At 45.9% G+C, this 17,322-nt stretch overlaps 1 protein-coding gene across 3 annotated transcripts in view; it reads right to left on the bottom strand.

The window, feature by feature from the left end:
• The window catches only part of LOC146808752 (cell adhesion molecule CEACAM4-like), a 508,058-nt gene that overhangs the window by 383,293 nt on the left and 107,443 nt on the right, over positions 1 to 17,322 (bottom strand). Inside the window, exon 1 of one of the 3 annotated variants that reach the window (XM_085614233.1) lies at positions 7,118 to 7,187. The exons of the other annotated variants lie outside the window; for them this stretch is intronic. The gene's annotated coding sequence lies outside the window, so the exon portion shown is untranslated. Of the gene's footprint in view, positions 1 to 7,117; positions 7,188 to 17,322 lie in introns of those variants that run through there. 3 annotated transcript variants of the gene reach the window in all.

Here is a 17,322-nt window from a genome sequence, read left to right as displayed (position 1 = left end):
GTCCTCGAAAGACTTCGACAACATCAGCTCTATGTAAAATTAGAGAAGTGTGCATTCAGTGTTCGCACAGTAGAGTTTCTGGGGTTTGTACTGTCACCAGGCGGAATCACCATGGACAGAAGGAAGGTGCAGGCTGTGGTAGAATGGCCATCCCCCACAGATGTTAAGGAGGTACAACGATTTTTGGGATTTGACCATTTTTATCGTCGATTCATTCAAGGTTTTTCTCAAAAGATTCTCCCCATCACAAGATTGTTAAAGAAAGGAGAAAAATTTCAATGGACGGTAGAGGCGGAACAGGCCTTTGCCTATCTCAAGACCAGTTTTACATCGGCCCCAATTCTCCTTCATGCAGATCCTTCTGAACCTTTCTTTGTTGAAGCGGACGCCTCAGAGCAAGCCATAGGTGGAATCCTGTCTCAGCGACACCGATCTACTGGACAACTACATCCAGTAGCCTTCAGGTCGAGAAAGTTGAATGCAGCAGAGCAGAATTATACTATTGCGGAGAAAGAACTGCTAGCAGTAAAGGATGCTTTTGTGGAATGGAGGCATTATTTATTAGGAGCCAAGCATGCTGTCACAGTTTTCACGGATCATAAAAATCTTCAGTTTCTGAAATCAGCCAGTACTTTGACTCCCCGTCAACTACGTTGGTCCCTTTACTTTGCCGACTTTGATTTCGTGATTACTTATCGCCCAGGCAGTAAGAATGGCAAAGCGAACGCACTGTCCCGAATTCAAACAGAGGCCACAGAACATCTGGTAGAACCACATCCAATTATTCCTGAATCCAAGATTGTATGCACTCTTAGTTTCACGAACTATAAGGAAGAAATTGGTAGACAAATGACTACAGAGGAAATGTCAGGATGGGCGAATCAAGAAACAGACCGAGAGATTGTCAACTCTTTGCCTTACTATCGAGGTGTGTTATATTTGCCCACCAAAGCAATCCAAGAACAAGCTTTGAAAGACTGTCATGATCAATCATTAGCAGGGCATAAAGGCATGGTCAAGACTCTTGACTTAGTCCAACGATACTTCTGGTGGCCAGATATGAAAGCTCATGTAAAACGTTATGTGGAATCTTGTGATATCTGTGCTCGAGGGAAAACCAGTAGGCAAGCGCCCCAATGATTTTCACAACCCCTACCTACTCCCACAGAACCCTGGCACACAGTCACATTAGATTTAATTGTAGACCTTCCAGTAAGCAGGGGTTATGATACCGTTTTAGTTGTAGTGGACACCTTCACTAAAATGAGTCACTTCATTCCTATCAAAGGGGTTCCCACAGCTAGAGAAATAGCCAAACTCTTCAGTGAACACATAGTTAAGATTCATGGGGTGCCTAAGATCTTGATATCTGACAGGGGCCCTCAGTTCGTCTCTCGATTCTGGAAGGCCTTCATGCTGGGATTAGGGGTAGAAATCAGGCATTCTACCAGTTATCATCCCGAGACAGATGGTCAAACGGAACGAGTAAATCAAGAGTTGGAACAATACCTTCGCCTGTTCCTTTTGGCTCGGGATGGTGAGTGGTCGGATCTGCTGTGGATGGCAGAATTCACTCACAATAATGCGAAGAATGTCTCCACTGGGTTCACTCCATTTTACCTCAATTTTGGAAGACATCCGAATCCCTTCAGTTGTGGAGAAGAGTTTGTTGTTCCTGCAGCTGATCAGTATTTGAAAGAATTATCCCGAGCTCACAAATATTCTAAAGACTAAGGAGAGTTATAAGCGACAAGCAGATAAACACAGAAAGAAGGCCCCTCAGTATCAGGTGGGAGATTCAGTGTGGTTATCCTCTCGTCACCTGCGATTGAAAGGGAGTAGAAATTTTCAACCACGGTATATTGGTCCCTTCCCAGTAGAACAGGTGTTAGGGCCAGTGACAGTTAAGCTAAAATTGCCCTCGCAATTAAAGATTCACTGAGTTTTCCATGTATCCCTCCTTAAGCCAGCAGTCTCCCATCTTCGCAAAGGTACTCCTCCCCCTCCAGTGAGAATCAAAGGACAAATAGAATATGAAGTCAAGGAAATCTTAGATTCAAGAAGGATTCGAGGGAAGCTATATTATTTGGTGGACTGGAAGGGGTATGGACCTGAAGAGAGATCTTGGGAACCGGCCTTAAATGTACATGCTTCCCAATTAATTACACGCTTCCATTTGCAAAATCCTCTCAAACCTAGACCGATAAATCGGTCATTGAGAGGGGGTACTGTCAGGAACCTGGTGAATGCCCTTACCATAGGGCAGTGTTATCCCAAGAGACATAGAGTAGTAATCAAACCCGCTACTGTGAATTATTGGTTTAATGTAAACCCGGCTTAAAAGACCATTTCAAGATGGCCGCCGCGTTGCCCACAAAGTATCAGAGCCTCTGAAAGTGACGTTCTAGTCTTGAAGGCTTTTCGGAATGATGCGGCTCGCGAGCGCGCTCAGCTGCGCACTTCAATTTGAACCTGAGGTAGAGAAGTCCGAATTCGAAGCGCGCTTCTTCTTAAGTAATTAGCGGAAGCGGCGCTTACTCAAAGATATAATTTCACAGAGGGAATTATTTCCCATTCAAGTGGGCGGAGTACTAGTGTCCAATTCTTATTTGGGACATTGCTAAATCCGCATTGTGTGAGGCCAGTTGTAGAAGCCTTCCAGGAATTTCGAGAGTCCAAGGTTGGTGTGCCCAGATTCTTCACAGCCAAGTAAGCCAAGAATTTCTCCTGCTACAGCGCTAAGGAGACTGCAAGTTTGGAGCAGCGCGTTTGCCTCTGTACCCTTCCTTCCTTGCGAACTTCCCTTTCCTTTCCTTCCATTCTATCCTTCCTTGATTCTTTTTTGCGCGTACCTTCCAGAAGCCATTTATCTTCACTATGTCAAGGTGAACGGAACCAGACTTCAGGAAGAGAGACTTCGTGAGAGACTTTCATTAAATTAGACTAGTATCCTGAACATTTGATGAGAACCATATGAGATAGGTCTAGCTACCATTTAGGTAGGAGACGTCCATTTCCCAGTTAGTAGAAGAAAGGTAGAAAGTAGTGCTGTGATATTAATGTAGTGCCTTCTATATGTGTTAGGAAGCTGCAGTTCCAGGCCAGTTGGGACTGAGAGACCTCAATACAGAAGAGGAGCCTATACTCCAGCCATACCTGGTAGGATAGAGTAAGAAGTGAATAGTTTAGTAATGAGAAGAACTGTTATGTGTATTTGAATGCTTCTTTTCCCCTTATGTGCATTAGGAATCCCAGAAGACAGGAAAACAGAAGACAAGGAAATTCAGGTCCAGCTCGAGTGTCTTTCTCTTCTCTGTCCACTCCCCTTTCCCCCTGCTTAGAGCAGCTGCTTAACACAGTGTGTTCTGAGAGGAAGGAATTGGGAATAAGCTTCTTCTGCCTCTGTGGAGAATCGACGGTCTTGACAGTAAGGCCATACAACCTAGGTAGCGCGCCAGAGACGGGAGGAGGGCCCGCAACGAGGAGTGAGCAGTATGCCTGAGGCCCTCTTATGCAGCGCCAGGACCGGCATACCCTGACTATTACGGCATTGCAGTGACATTACCCTCAGCCAGGGAGCCGCCCAGCAGCCCAGAGTCACACCCATCAGGGCCTGACGCCCAGACAGCACACAGCACGACCGCTCCATGGAGCCTGTAGACCCAGCCTGGCTGGACCGCTGTAGTCCCTGGAATCCGCTGCCCACGACACTGAGGTGGGAGAAGGCCACATAACGCAAACCATGCTGTCTCCACTGCCCTGTACGGTAGGAAACCCGACAGGCCGCGTGCTGGATTGCACTGGCAGGCGGCGGTGACTATTACTGGCTAGCGCGTAAGTACTGAACTCAGGCACCACGGCCCAGGGGGCAATGGGAAGCCGCGGCCAATGAGTGACTCAGCAGAATAAGCTAGAAAAATGTGCATACTCCAAAACCACTTCAGACTCGCAATAAAACACTCCTACCAAAGAGGCGGGGAGGGGACCCGCGACAGGGAGGGTGGTTACACTGCAGGACATTATGGATACGCTCAATAAAGTACATAACTCTTCAGAATCCCGCATTGATACAATCGCTACTGAACTCACCTTAATCCGCGCAGACTTCAGAAATCTTAGTTCGCACTTTTCGGATGTAGAAACGTCGATGACCGCGCTGAGTGTGGACACCACCTCCCTGAAGAAACAAATGAAACACCAGGAAATGGAAAATAAATCCATGGCGGCCAAGCTGGATGACTATGAAGGCCGCTCCTGTCGAAATAATGTGCGTATCGTGGGAGTGCCTGAAGGAACGGAGAGGTCACACAGTGGACCTCTTTGTGGAAGAACTGATCAAGACGCACCTGCAGCCCAAAGGCCTATCCAACTGTTTCTCAGTAGAGCGGACCCACCGTGTTCCCGGGGGACGACCCAGACCAGGTGCGCCCCCCCGGCCCATACTGGCACGTATTTTTAACTTCCGTGACAGAGACCTGATTCTGCAGACGGCGAGAGCGGCCCCTCTGCTGTGATATCAGCAAAGTACGATCTCCTTCTTTCTGGACTACCCGGCTGAGGTGGCCAAACAACGGCGCAGCTTCATAGCCATCAAACTGTAACTCAGGAACCATGAACTTAAATACTCAATGCTCTTTCCCGCGAAGTTGAAAGTAGAGGTGGACGGAAAGACGTGGTTCTTCTCAACCCCGGAGGAAGCTCAGGACTGGCTGGAGGGATGGCGTCAGGTCTTACATTGCGGTAAACCAGGAAGATACACCAACCACAACACGACGGGACCGACCTCTGCAGAATCGGAAGAAAAGTCAGCTGAGACCACGAGCCAGGACAATGAGATCTGAATCAAAAAACCAAAAATCATAAAGAAACAACATGGTTTTCTTCTGGTCCAGGGGACGTGAACAGTGGCCTTCTTCACAGTGGTGCCACTTCCCTTGAACAAGAACTGCGAACTTACACTGCTGCTCCTGACGTCTGCTGCAGACATGATTGCTTACTCCGCGACAAGAGCGGACACTCACTGCGGTACCCCTACCTCGGGGACGGACTGGGCACGGTCTCCTGATCACTATTTGATACCGACTAGTGGCATTAAAGTAATGTAATGTAATGTAATGTAAACTATATTTACTTAGCGCACTATCACCCTCCGGGTATCCTGGCGCTGAGAGAGTACCTTGTTGTTATATGGCGTAGTTGATCGGCCACCCAGAAGCCTATTAGGAATGACTCTTCCGATGATTCTGAAGTGGGATATTATGCATAAGGTGGCCCTGGGGGGAAAACAAAGGAGCTCGCTCCCACCTACCAAGATATTGGGTAATGGGAAATAGGCACTCTACAAAGTTGGGGAGGTAGGTAGTTCATGAACCGTCTTGCAGTGAGCCAGGGAGGGGGGTGTGTCGCCGAGTCCCAGAAACAGAGGCGCATCATGAGAAACCCCTCGCTGACGGACCCTTTACACCTCCTATGCAGGGTGCTGGCGGTCCCTTTAACGTGGACTGGCTCGCCGTAACAACCGAAACGCCTCCAATGACGTCACAGACACCAGGCCAATCAGAGACTACCGGACACCCTAAGGCGGAAGTCAGGACGGACGAAGGCGCGCAAGCCAGAGGAGGAGAGGTCGTAGCAGGAGAGAGCGGCAGAGCCAGGAGGCCAACTTCACGGCGTCTCGCCCCGCCACGCGCCTGGAGGAGCGTGGCTGGGAAAGGTACGGGGCCGGATCCTGGGCTTCTTATCCACACGGGGAGGGAGATAGACGGGTGTTTTTCTTTCTGGGGAGGTCACAGGGTTGGGGGGGAGGTTCTGTGTCAGGAATCCCTCACTCACCGAGTTACTCTGGTCCCACGTGTGTTGTTTGGTGACGGAACCCCGGTGACTCCTCACTACCCTTCCCCCCTCAACTCGTAGCAGGACAGGATAATCCCCTAATATATTGGTGTTCCCTTCCTTACATGTCCCTCGGAGGGTTCCCGCTGATACCGACTCCGGAAAAGAGGAGAAGAGGACGAGCAGACGACCCCAACAGACGAGCCGGGAGAGCGAGAGAACAAGACACTGTCCCTGCATCTATAAATAAAACCTTAGTACACTTACGGCGTCTCGGGATATCTTTGCTCTACTCAGGCGGAATATAGCGCCTAGGTGACAGGGTGGAAATGGGAGTTTCTTGCGGAAGTTTGGTTCCGAATTATTTCATTGTTTTCCAATGTTATATGGCACTTGATATACTTGGTGGGGGGTAGTGGAACACACACAGCGAACAGATGTACATGAATTGAAAAATGTGAGGCGTGCCTCAGAAGTATCACTCGCTGATCAAGGAGTGTTATGAAACCCAAATACTATGGAAGCGTCACCCACTTGGGGGACATCCTTCTGAGCACAGCAATGACCCACTACCTTATGATTGCGGGATCTAAATGGTTATATTCAATATATAACCAGACGTTTGATTACCAATTGCAATTTTGTCAAAGATTTATTTCCAATACGATATTAAATTCTTCATATCAATCCAATAAATATCCAAAATATATCTCTATATGCAATGCAATCTCAGCATATCTCCCGATGCATTTCGGGCAGCGAGGTGCCCTTTGTCAGGGAAGAGTATCTAAAGAGCAAGGGTACATGAGTGAGACCACTCGAAATGACGAAAATATATAAAGTATATTTCGATGCCACATGCTGAATAATCAAATGTGCGCTGGTGAATGTGAACAACGTTAGTCAAAAAACTGAAATAAGGCCAGTGATAAATCCAGTGGTGGGGAAATAGTGATGGAGTCAGGTGATTGTGCGTTATTGTGTTGAAACTGTATCCATAGTAAGCTAAAAATAGTGCTGGAATTCATAAACATGTGTAAAGCAAAACAAGTGAAACGACAATGTGATCGAAGATGACAACAGGATCCAGTAATAGAGTAGAGTCAACCCACTTTAAGACAAAGCAATAAAGCCGTGCAAGTGAAAAAACAAACGAAAAGTGAATAATACACACAATCTGAAATAAAATGACACGCTGTGATCAAGAAAATAAAACTCGAACCAAAAGTGATTCGTACAAGCCGCCGAAAGCTGAATGTTGCAAAAGTTCAAAGCGCGTACTTACTTATGCATGCAGGTGGAGGGACAGCGTATTCGGTGTGGTTCTAAGAAACGCTTACTCTGTAAGTACCGAGTAAACGTATATTTAACGCGGGGATTGGGCTAAAAATGGAAAGTGGACTGTGCAAACATGCTAGAAAAGGTGGCACCATCTTGTAATATACAAAAACAAAAAGTGCCATCAGAACGGTGATTTAACGTGTAGAAGTATTCAAAGAAAGAGTGCGGACATGAGAAGTCAAAATATATTGATAAAGTGCGTCCAAATGAATGTAAGAAACAAAGCAAGTTGCATTATACTAATAAGTATAAAAAAATATGTATACATGTGGATAATCACGAAGGGAGAGAGAAAAGAATGTATGAGTCAATATAAAGGTGGACAAGTTAAAAAATAACATGAAAATTCCATCCAATCATTCAGACCCTTAGGCTTCTGTTCACCATTATATTGACTTATACATTCTTTTCTCTATCCCTTCGTGATTATCCACGTGTATATATACTTTGGCCTTTGATACGGTCGAATGGTCTTTCCTATTTGCCGTCCTCACAAAGATGGGGTATGGACCTAAATTCTGTTCCTGGGTTAGACTGCTGTATACCACCCCCATGGCACATGTGGTAGCCAATGGGCATATCTCTAGAGCGTTCCCACTGCACCGCTGCACAACACAGGGCTGCCCACTATCACCGCTCCTCTTTGCACTTATACTAGAGCCCCTGGTGGCCTGGGTAAGGCAAGACCCGGTCATTCGTGGACTCCTCTGGACAGAAAGCTGCGAGGATCGAATATCCCTACACGCAGACGATGTCCTCCTGTATATGGCCTCTCCCAGGCATTCCCTTTCATGTCTCTTAGATGTATGCAGCTCCTACGGCAGACACTCAGGATATACGATCAATTGGGCTAAGTCGGTCCTATATGTCCTACACGGGCCTACACCAACACTACCAACGGCCTGAGAAGTAACAATAGTGCTGAATACTTTCAAATACTTGGGAATCCATATCACACATGAGCCGGAGGTATTCATGACTCTAAATCTCCAAGCTCCCCTGCAACAACTGCAAAGGGACACGAAACACTGGCAATCGCTGCCTCTAACGCTCTTGAGGAGGGAAGCTCTTTTCAAGATGATGGCGCTCCCGAGATTTCTATACGCATTGCAAAACACAGCCTTCCTTGTCCCCCCGTCATACTGCCGAACCATAGAAGCAGAAGTCACCACACTCCTCTGGGATATTAAACCAGCCCGAATAGCTATGATAACGCTGTTCCGGACTTGGTATCATGGTGGCATTGCACTCCCCAGTATACAGACATACTATTGGGCGTCCCAACTAACAGTAATCAATCAATGGCTCCATGTTTCCCATACAGACCTGGCCTACGGTCTTGATAGAATTGAGCTGGTCGAGGAGGGACTATTTTGAGCACTTTACAACAAGACCTGGGCCCTGATAGGCCCAACGCAACACACAATCCAGATATTGAAATTAGCGCGCTAAAAGCTGGGATGGCATATAAGATCACACTAGCAACGCCCCTCTGGGTTACAGATAAATTGGGCCGGTTGGGAAAGAGCAAAGGCTTCAAGCGTTGGGACGATTTTGAAATCTCCAGGGTGGGAGATCTCTGGGCATGAGGAAAGGTGATTCCCTTCACACAGCTCCAGGAGCAATCTGAGATGGCACCCACGGAACAATTTCGTTATCACCAGATCAGACACGCCCTAGAAGCAGCGATTCCCCCTAATACTGCTCCTGCTGAGGCCTCACCATTAGAGGACAGATTGTTAACAGATCATTTACACACCAGAGCAATCTCACTGACATATCGAAAGATCATAAATAACGTGGCTGACCCCATGTAAAAGCTACGGGAAAAATGGGGGAGGAGGTAGGCGACGTAGACAAGACTGATTGGCAGGAAGCATTAGCTTCGCCCAGAGAGGTAGCTATTACATCCAAACTGCGACTCGTGCAGCTCAAAATTCTCCATAGAACTTATTACACAAGAACTGCTCTCTTTAAGATGGGCAGAGAGGATACCCAACTCTGCCTACGACAATGTGGGTGCTTTGTTCCTTCTTCCACACACTCTGGGCCTGCCCCGCCATAATGCAATATTGGAAATCTGCCATGGATACCATTACGAGAGTCAGCTAGCACCCTGTCCCCCTGGAACCAAACGGTGCCTATTAAACATCTGGGAGGCAACAGATCTTACTGCCATGGTGCAAATATGGGCACCATTAGGAATGATGCTGGGAAAACAGAACATAGCCAAACACTGGGGTGTAGCGGTCACCCCCACACACACGGAATGGTGCAAAGAGATGCTGGGAAAACGGAACATAGCCAAACACTGGGGTGTAGCGGTCACCCCCACACACACGGAATGGTGCAAAGATATTGATATGGCCTTTGTGGCGTAAAAGACGGTGTATGTACGTAGGGGGTTGCCAAAAAAGTGGATAAAATTGTGAGGAGGTTGGAATACCTACAGGGGCGAAATATGTGAACTGCCGACAGTGACTGATGACTTAGAAATGTATTAAGGTGAACTTAACTAATACATGTTAAAATCTGGTTTGCGATGTCAACATAATCGGCGCCACCTTGTCCCCTCTCAGGCCCGTACGCTCACTTAAGCAGTAGCCATTTTGAAAGCACCATGGCCCCTCTGCCCCTCGCCGATCACCAGCGTGCCCCTCAGGCGCTGCAAACGTCCCCCGTGCGCCGGCCACCCCCGCTCTCTCATACATGGGCCATAAACCCTCTCCTTCTGCGCGACCCTGCCATGGAACCACATCCCGCACCTGACCAACACCTCCTTTCATCCCATACATGGTCACACATCCCTTTGATAACCCCCTTCCTCTGCGCCCGATTGTCCGAACCGATCCCAGGCCATCACCTAGCCCTGCGGATGCAGTTTATTGCCCCTACTGTAAGGGAACCGCCTCACATCAAAGGGATTACAGTAGATCAAGGCCCCCACCCCCTGAGACCCGACCAGTCGCACACACCCCCGGGAATTGGTGGAATGTCCAGCTGTGTGATAGCCATCTCCTACTGTGGGTGGGGTGGGGACCGCTACTGTAGATATGTGTGGGAACAAGCTTGAAGCGGGGATTCCAAGAATGTCTTTCCGTACATCAAAGTCTCAACAAGAATGTATCACGTGTAATAAAGCAATAAACCTGTGTATAAGAGGCCAGGCCTCAGAGATGTGGGTAGAGCACCTCGAGACGATACCTTGCTGTCCGATCTGACGTGTTCTGCTCCGACGGAATAAAACTTTGTTTCCTGCCTTCCAGTCTCCGGCGCCTGCCTCTTTTGTTGGTTAATTATCGAATGGTATAAGAGGCGATTACCGCCGGGCAATACTTGAAAGGTTATCAACTGAAGGTGCCGCTACCATTTAACATACATGTATGGATATACATAGGTGATACACGGTGCACGTAATGTGTTGGTAACAACTGCGAAAGGTGACTGCCAAATAAGAACGAAAATGTATAACATTCGTTGTTTAAATGTATAGCTTCATACTGCCATTTATTTCTAAATAAAAATAAAGTAAAAAAAGACAGCCACTGACATAGCAAGTTACACATCCAGTGACCCACCCATAGATGGACTAACATATTCACTCCTCAAGTAGTGACACTCCTAGTAACCCATCCAGGCAATTAGCCCATTAAACATGTGTTGGGCCTTCTACTGCAGAGCCTGTGTGTGCAGTTTTACTGCCAGGACGACTTGGCATTTAAAATCCCTTGCCAGGCATAAAACACCTCTTTTTGTTTATATAGGTGACCGCTAAGGTAGGCCATAGGTAGGCCATAGGGTACGGTGATATACACTTGAAAGGTAAGACATGTACTTTGAGGTTTCAGTGATTTACATGCGCACTTACATACCCATACGCCCAGTTATGCTTCTAGTTTGCCACCCATACTACGATCACATTCCTATGTGGAAAAGCATAGAGCCACTCAAATGTCCAGGAGCAAGACTGGGTTGACTATTTGGTCAAAATGTTTGATGGGATCTTAATGCTTAGATCAGCACTACAACCAGTATGCACTGGTAACCTGGAAAATGGTGAAAGAGAATGGAACAAAGGCAAAACTCACTATAGGTGACCTAAGAAAGAATATTACATCCATTGAGAAACAAATCCTGGCAACTTATTCAGACAAAGAAGTCATAAACGTAATAAGCAAAGGGTGAAGACACGGTGCACCGGGCCAAATGGTATTCCTCAGGCCATCTTAAAAAGAGACTCCTCATTTTGGGTCAGCCACCTATCAACTCTATTCAAAGAGGTGGAGTTAATAGGGAGTATTCCATCCTGTTGGTTAGGTTATATTAAAAACCCTTTTTACAAAGGTGGAGATCAATTGAACCCAGCAAACTACAGGCTATCGCTTTATTAGACGTGGAAGCAAAGTATTACACATCACTGATCTTGGAGGACCTCATCGAGTGTCTGGTCAGACAAGTGTAACCTGCTCCCGATCAATCAGACCCGATTTAGCAAAGGGTCAGTTACTACCACAAGCATCTTAGCTGTCTTGCTAATAGCCAACAAATATAAGCAGAATAAGCAAAGACTACAGCTCTGCATAATAGACTTAAAAGCAGCATTTGATTGTGTTGACCGCCGCTTATTGTGGAAGAAACTAAAGCGATGGAACTTTCCTGAAAGAATATATATAGTTTTATTAGATCAAAGAGGGGCTGAGTTATGGGGTTTGGAAAATCTTACTACTGAATACATTGCAGGCAACCACTTATAAGTGGGTTTTTCGACTATCACAAAATGCATTGCTAGAGCAGGTGCATCTGGAATCTGGGCTAATTAATAACACCTTGGTAAGAATGTATACTACCATAAAAAAGCTGGTACAAAATCAAACTAAACATAGATTACTCACCACTCAGCAAAGCTTTATGGCTAGTAGTTGAAAATGACACAAAATCTACGTCTAATCAATACCTTGTTAAAGCTTTAATCTCTATAAGTACAGCTGAGTTATGGAGTAAGAATCTACCTTTCAACTCTTTTAAACAGACAATTAATAAAGCTGTTAAATTCCATTCCCTGCTGCTTGTCAAAAACAGGTTCAGCCAATGATCACGTTCTTGGATGGTACTTAAATACTATGAGAATTTGAAACTGGCACCACACAATAGCGATCAACCAAGCTGGAAACAAAAAGGTCCCTCTGCATGCAGACTTTGCAGTAGTAAAAAAGAGGATTTTATTAATTTAATTTGTATATGGCCTTATTTATATACAGCACGTGTTACTTTGTTAAGAATAATTTTTTATTTCTGGTGGGATCAGGACATGTAGGGCTGCAATAATAAAAAGCATCAATCCATCTGATCCCAATTGAACAGTAAACTGTTAAAGTGTCTCTCTCTACATGATCAGGCTCTTACAAATCATAGCCTGGTATGAATAAATTGGTTTTATAGTAATAAAAAATGATGTGCCTATTTTTAAATGATAATTATAAGTAGTAGTTATGATATTCTATAGCATTGATGAATGGCTATAAAGATGCTGTGCATGTTTTTATGACATGGGTATTTCCAACCAACTATTATAATGTAAAATGTGTTTTAATGGATATTTAGTCATAGAACATGCATTTGTAATTAACCAAACAATAAAAATTTGATTTGCATAGAGCCACTCACACACCCAGTCAGACAGCGCCAGAGGCACTTACACATTCACTCACACACCACTTATGTATTCAGCAGTAATGAAGCCAGTCGCACACAGTTACAGACCCCAACACTCAGTAAGAGAGGCAGTAAGCAATCCATACAGTAACTTTCATACATATATACAGACTCATGGAGATACTAAGAAAGCCCAGTCAGATAGTGAGATAGCTACTTATATATCTAGTGAAACACCCGCAGAGGGACTGATACATTTATTTAGCCATGTACTGAAGTAATGACACTCCTAGTCACCCATTCAGAGAAGTAGACCAGTAGGGCTGCTAATACAGAGCCTGTCTGTGTAATTTAAAAGTCAGGATGACATTTACTGCAGGTTGTACATAGGTAGGTCATACAGCAGTGAGGTATGTGCTTAAAAGGTAAAATATGTGCTTTAAAGTTGCATGAGTTACATGTATACCTAGAGACCCATACGCCCAGTTATACATCCAGGGGTATATTTACAAGAATTGCCGCTAACTAGTGTTAGCGTTAGTTAACTGCCGTGTATCGTGGAAACCTATTGCCATAGTACCGACGTATTTACAATACGCTGTTACATGGGTATAAGATCTGATCGCGTCAGCGAAAACTGGTGAGGACACTAGCGTCAAGGCGATAAAAATGTTGCCGCTAGCAAGAGAAAGATGACAAAAGGCCAGTTAGAGGCAAAAAAAATCACGTTAGTCAGCCCAACGTCACTTTTCAAAAATAGCCTATAAGTCCACCACCAATGATAAAAAAAGAAAAATGAAAACAAAGGAATGCAGAATGGAGCAGCCAGGGCAAGTTCAGTACATGTAGACAACTCCCCAAAACCCCCCATAGCCAGGATGACCAGCCAGAGTCCGAAGAAAGAATAAATGCAGATTCAGGGCTCCATCTATGTAAAGAGGAGCATTGCTTGGGAAAACCAGTGATGCATCACATTTCATAGCGCTTCCTTTGTGGCACCATGGCAGCCGTAGGTTGGAAGCGTGAACAGACCCCGGGGCCCGGATGCCTTGCTGGACCTGCCTCTGAGACCCGTAGTGGGAGGCAGAGGTGTTGTGGAGTTGCTGCGGCCTGACGGTGGAGGCGGGCCGCGTCGGGACCAAGCCTTTGACCTGTGGTGGTAGACATTGAGGCAAGTCACATGGATACACGTTGCTGATTCACCTCCGCCCGGCACCCTATCGAACAATGGCACCGCCACCGGCAGCCTGTCGGTGGCGCTCTTGCCACTATCGTAATCATGCCCATAGTTACTTACATATCCAGTGACACTCTCACAGAGAATCTGAGACAGGCACTCAGATATGTACTCAAGTACTGACATTTCTAGCCACTTCTCTAGAAAAGTACCCCTTAAGCATGTCTCGGGCCTTCTACTGCACAGCTTGTGTGTGCACCTTTACTACCACACTGGCTTGGCAATTAAACCCCCCTGCCAAGTATTAAAGTCCCCTTTTATAACATATGAGTGACCCTTAAGGCAAGCTGTAGGTAGGCCATAGGGCCAGGAGCTATGCACTTTGAATTTAAGATATGTAATTTGAAGTCTCAGTGAGTTCATGTGCATTTGCAGACCCATATGCCCAGGTGTACACCCAGTCTCCCATCCATACTGTGACTCATATACTTATTTATAAATGCATAGATCTACTCACACACTGTCGTGTGTGGATACACGGTGTATCCATCTTTGTTCTTTGGTGAACAGACTGGTTTAATAAGTTCTGTGTGGTTTCCAGAATTACCCATTTAAGGGGGTCTGGAGAGTGTGTTTTTTCCAGAAAGTGGGCGTACATTTTAGTGTTGTTCTTACGGCAGCGGAAGTTGCAGCGGTGCTCTGAAATGCGCAGTCTGATGGGCCGAGTAGTCATGCCCACATTTTAGAGATCACATGGGCAAGTGAGTAAATAAATGCAGTTAGCTGTGTTGCAGTTTGTGTGGCTTCTCATTTCTCAGACAAATGTCCCATTCAATGTGATCGTCTTATGTACGGAAGTGAAGGCACACACCGCACAGAAACCACAAGGGTATTGACCAGTGACTGTTGGTAACTGCCAAAGTGTTCCCTGTCTAATGGTGTTCTTGGGTCTGGGCCTAGTCTTAAGGAGCATATCTTTTAGATTTCTTGAGCGTTTGAACGCAAAACGTGGCTGTTCTAGGTCTAAGGACCCCGTATTCAGTGTGCCCCAGTGTTTCCTCAACACTTTGGTAAGTCTATTGGAAATTGGTGTGAAGGTTGTGACGCAAGTGAGCGTCTCAGTCTCAGACTCACTCTCGTCTTTAGGTTCCAAAAGACTCTCTATTATTGTTGGATGCTCGCTTTCTTGCAAGTGCAATGCTCTTTGGTGGATAGTTTCTTGCTGTCAATTTCATAGCAAGGGTCTCAGACTCGGATCTGTAATCATTCTCCGTGCTACAATTCCTTCTTATCCTAAGGAATTGTCCAAAGGGTAAGTTTTCTTTAAGTGATTTAGGGTGATGGCTGCTGAAATGTAGGAGGCTGTTGCGGTCAGTGCTCTTCCTGTACATGGTAGTGACCAAGTGACCTTCTTCGATTTTAATAGTAAGGTCTAAAAAAGATATGTGTGTGGGTGAGACAGTGATGGTGAAGTTTAAATATTGAGTGTTTTAGATTAGAAGTCAGAGTCACCGTTAGACCGTGCCTATGCTTATATTGTACCACCTCAACCTGAATGATATCTATATGTTTTTGTCTCCCTCAACAGGTATATCCAGGTTCTATAACCATTAGACACTACTATTGTGAGTAGAAAATCCACCACACAGCTAGGTGTAGATAGTTATTATTATTTAGTTCCTGAAGAATCGTGAGGATATCCATCAAAGAGCGAGAAACATGTTGACCCACACTGAGTAAAACAAGGAATTACACTACACGAGACATTACACTCGGGTTAGTGCCTTGTTTTTTGTTTTTACTTAGGGTAGGAGTCTCGCCAGAATAAAAACTTGCTTACTTCGGCACTCCCAACCCTATTTTAATTCATTTCACTTTATCTACACAATACTGCCCCTATACCCGCACTTCACCATACAGCATTCGGATAAAAAGATCTCCGGCAAAGAGCCCCTATTATAAAGAGCCCGTCGGGTATTGCACTGCCGACCCGACGAGGAGCAGCCCAGATGATGAAGCATGACACCTGCAAGGGTGTGTGAGGGCATTACTATCCGATTTATGTATTCCCCACACTGACCCCAGTCCTTGGGGCAGCTGGGATTCCCGTCTTCCCTGACTCTGTACTTTTTTACTTGAGAGGAACGGCATAACCTTCTTTTTGTAAAACATTCGTTTGGGCCCATTGTTTATGCTGGACCTCCCGCTCTTGCGCGAGTGGATAAAGGCCCCCCACGTCCCTCTTTTTGGTTACAGCTTTCTGCACGGCTTTAACCCCGTGGGACCTGTGCTTTGGTGGGTGAATTTTGTTATATCCCCCTTCTCCTTGTTTAATAATCCTACTCCACTACACTAGAGTGGTTTCCTTCTACTGAACTTTGCTTTTAAACTTCCAGACTTTCCCCTACCAACCTAGCCATGGAAGGCCAGGGCTTGAGTTATGGAGAGGAACAAGCAGCAGAAATTTTAAGGACACCCTCTATCCTTATGTCCGACATTGATGGAGCGACGGGGAGCCATACAGAGGATTGGTAGTCTCTATCAGCCATGAAGAGGGAATGGGTCAAAATCACTTTACATGGTGCCGTTATGATCGAGTACCTCAGGGCCAACATCTCGCCCAACGGCCTTATAGTTAAAAACTTTCCGAGGATCTTTTGGGAAGATGGACAATTTAAGGTTTAATGAACACAGATCTCTTGGAAATGTACCAGGGACCTTTTGATATTGATCATTAATACTGCCAAGAGACTGGCCGATGACCTACTGACCTGTATCCAAATAGCCGAAAGCAGTCTAAAGAGCGCTGCACCTGGCCCTAGTTTCAAGACTAAATTAACAGAGCTCAACAACGAAATCGCGGAGCACAAGGAATATCTTATGAAGCAGAACGTTACTAAACTACAGAAAGACATAAGACGCTTCGACAAAGAAAAGGTATACCCTTATCTTAAAGCCGACTATGTAGACCTGGAACGGGTTACTTATCAGACACGAGTTCCAACTCTACCAGAAGAGGGTCATCGAGCAATAGTGATTCTAGTGGAGAGAATTGGCAACCTAACCAATCTAGGAGAGGGGGCAGACAAGGATATAATACCTATCCCCCTCCACCCCAATACCAGGGACCTGCCTTTTGGCAAAATCCTCTTTTCCCACAATGCCCACCTCAATTTGCACCCCCAGACATGGGCCAGCCTTTTTTAGGCAGAGGTTGGGGCAGAGGGCGAGGGCGAAGAAGAGGGAATCAGCAAGAAAAGCAGGTCCAGTGGGAGGATCCACAACAGTGGGTATACAAAACCCGGAGCCACACGAACAAC

The sequence above is a fragment of the Triturus cristatus genome, chromosome 7, assembly GCF_964204655.1.
Source record: "Triturus cristatus chromosome 7, aTriCri1.1, whole genome shotgun sequence".
NCBI lineage: Eukaryota > Metazoa > Chordata > Amphibia > Caudata > Salamandridae > Triturus > Triturus cristatus.
Note: the sequence above shows the minus strand (reverse complement) of the source record. Positions and strands in the feature narration are given on the sequence as shown.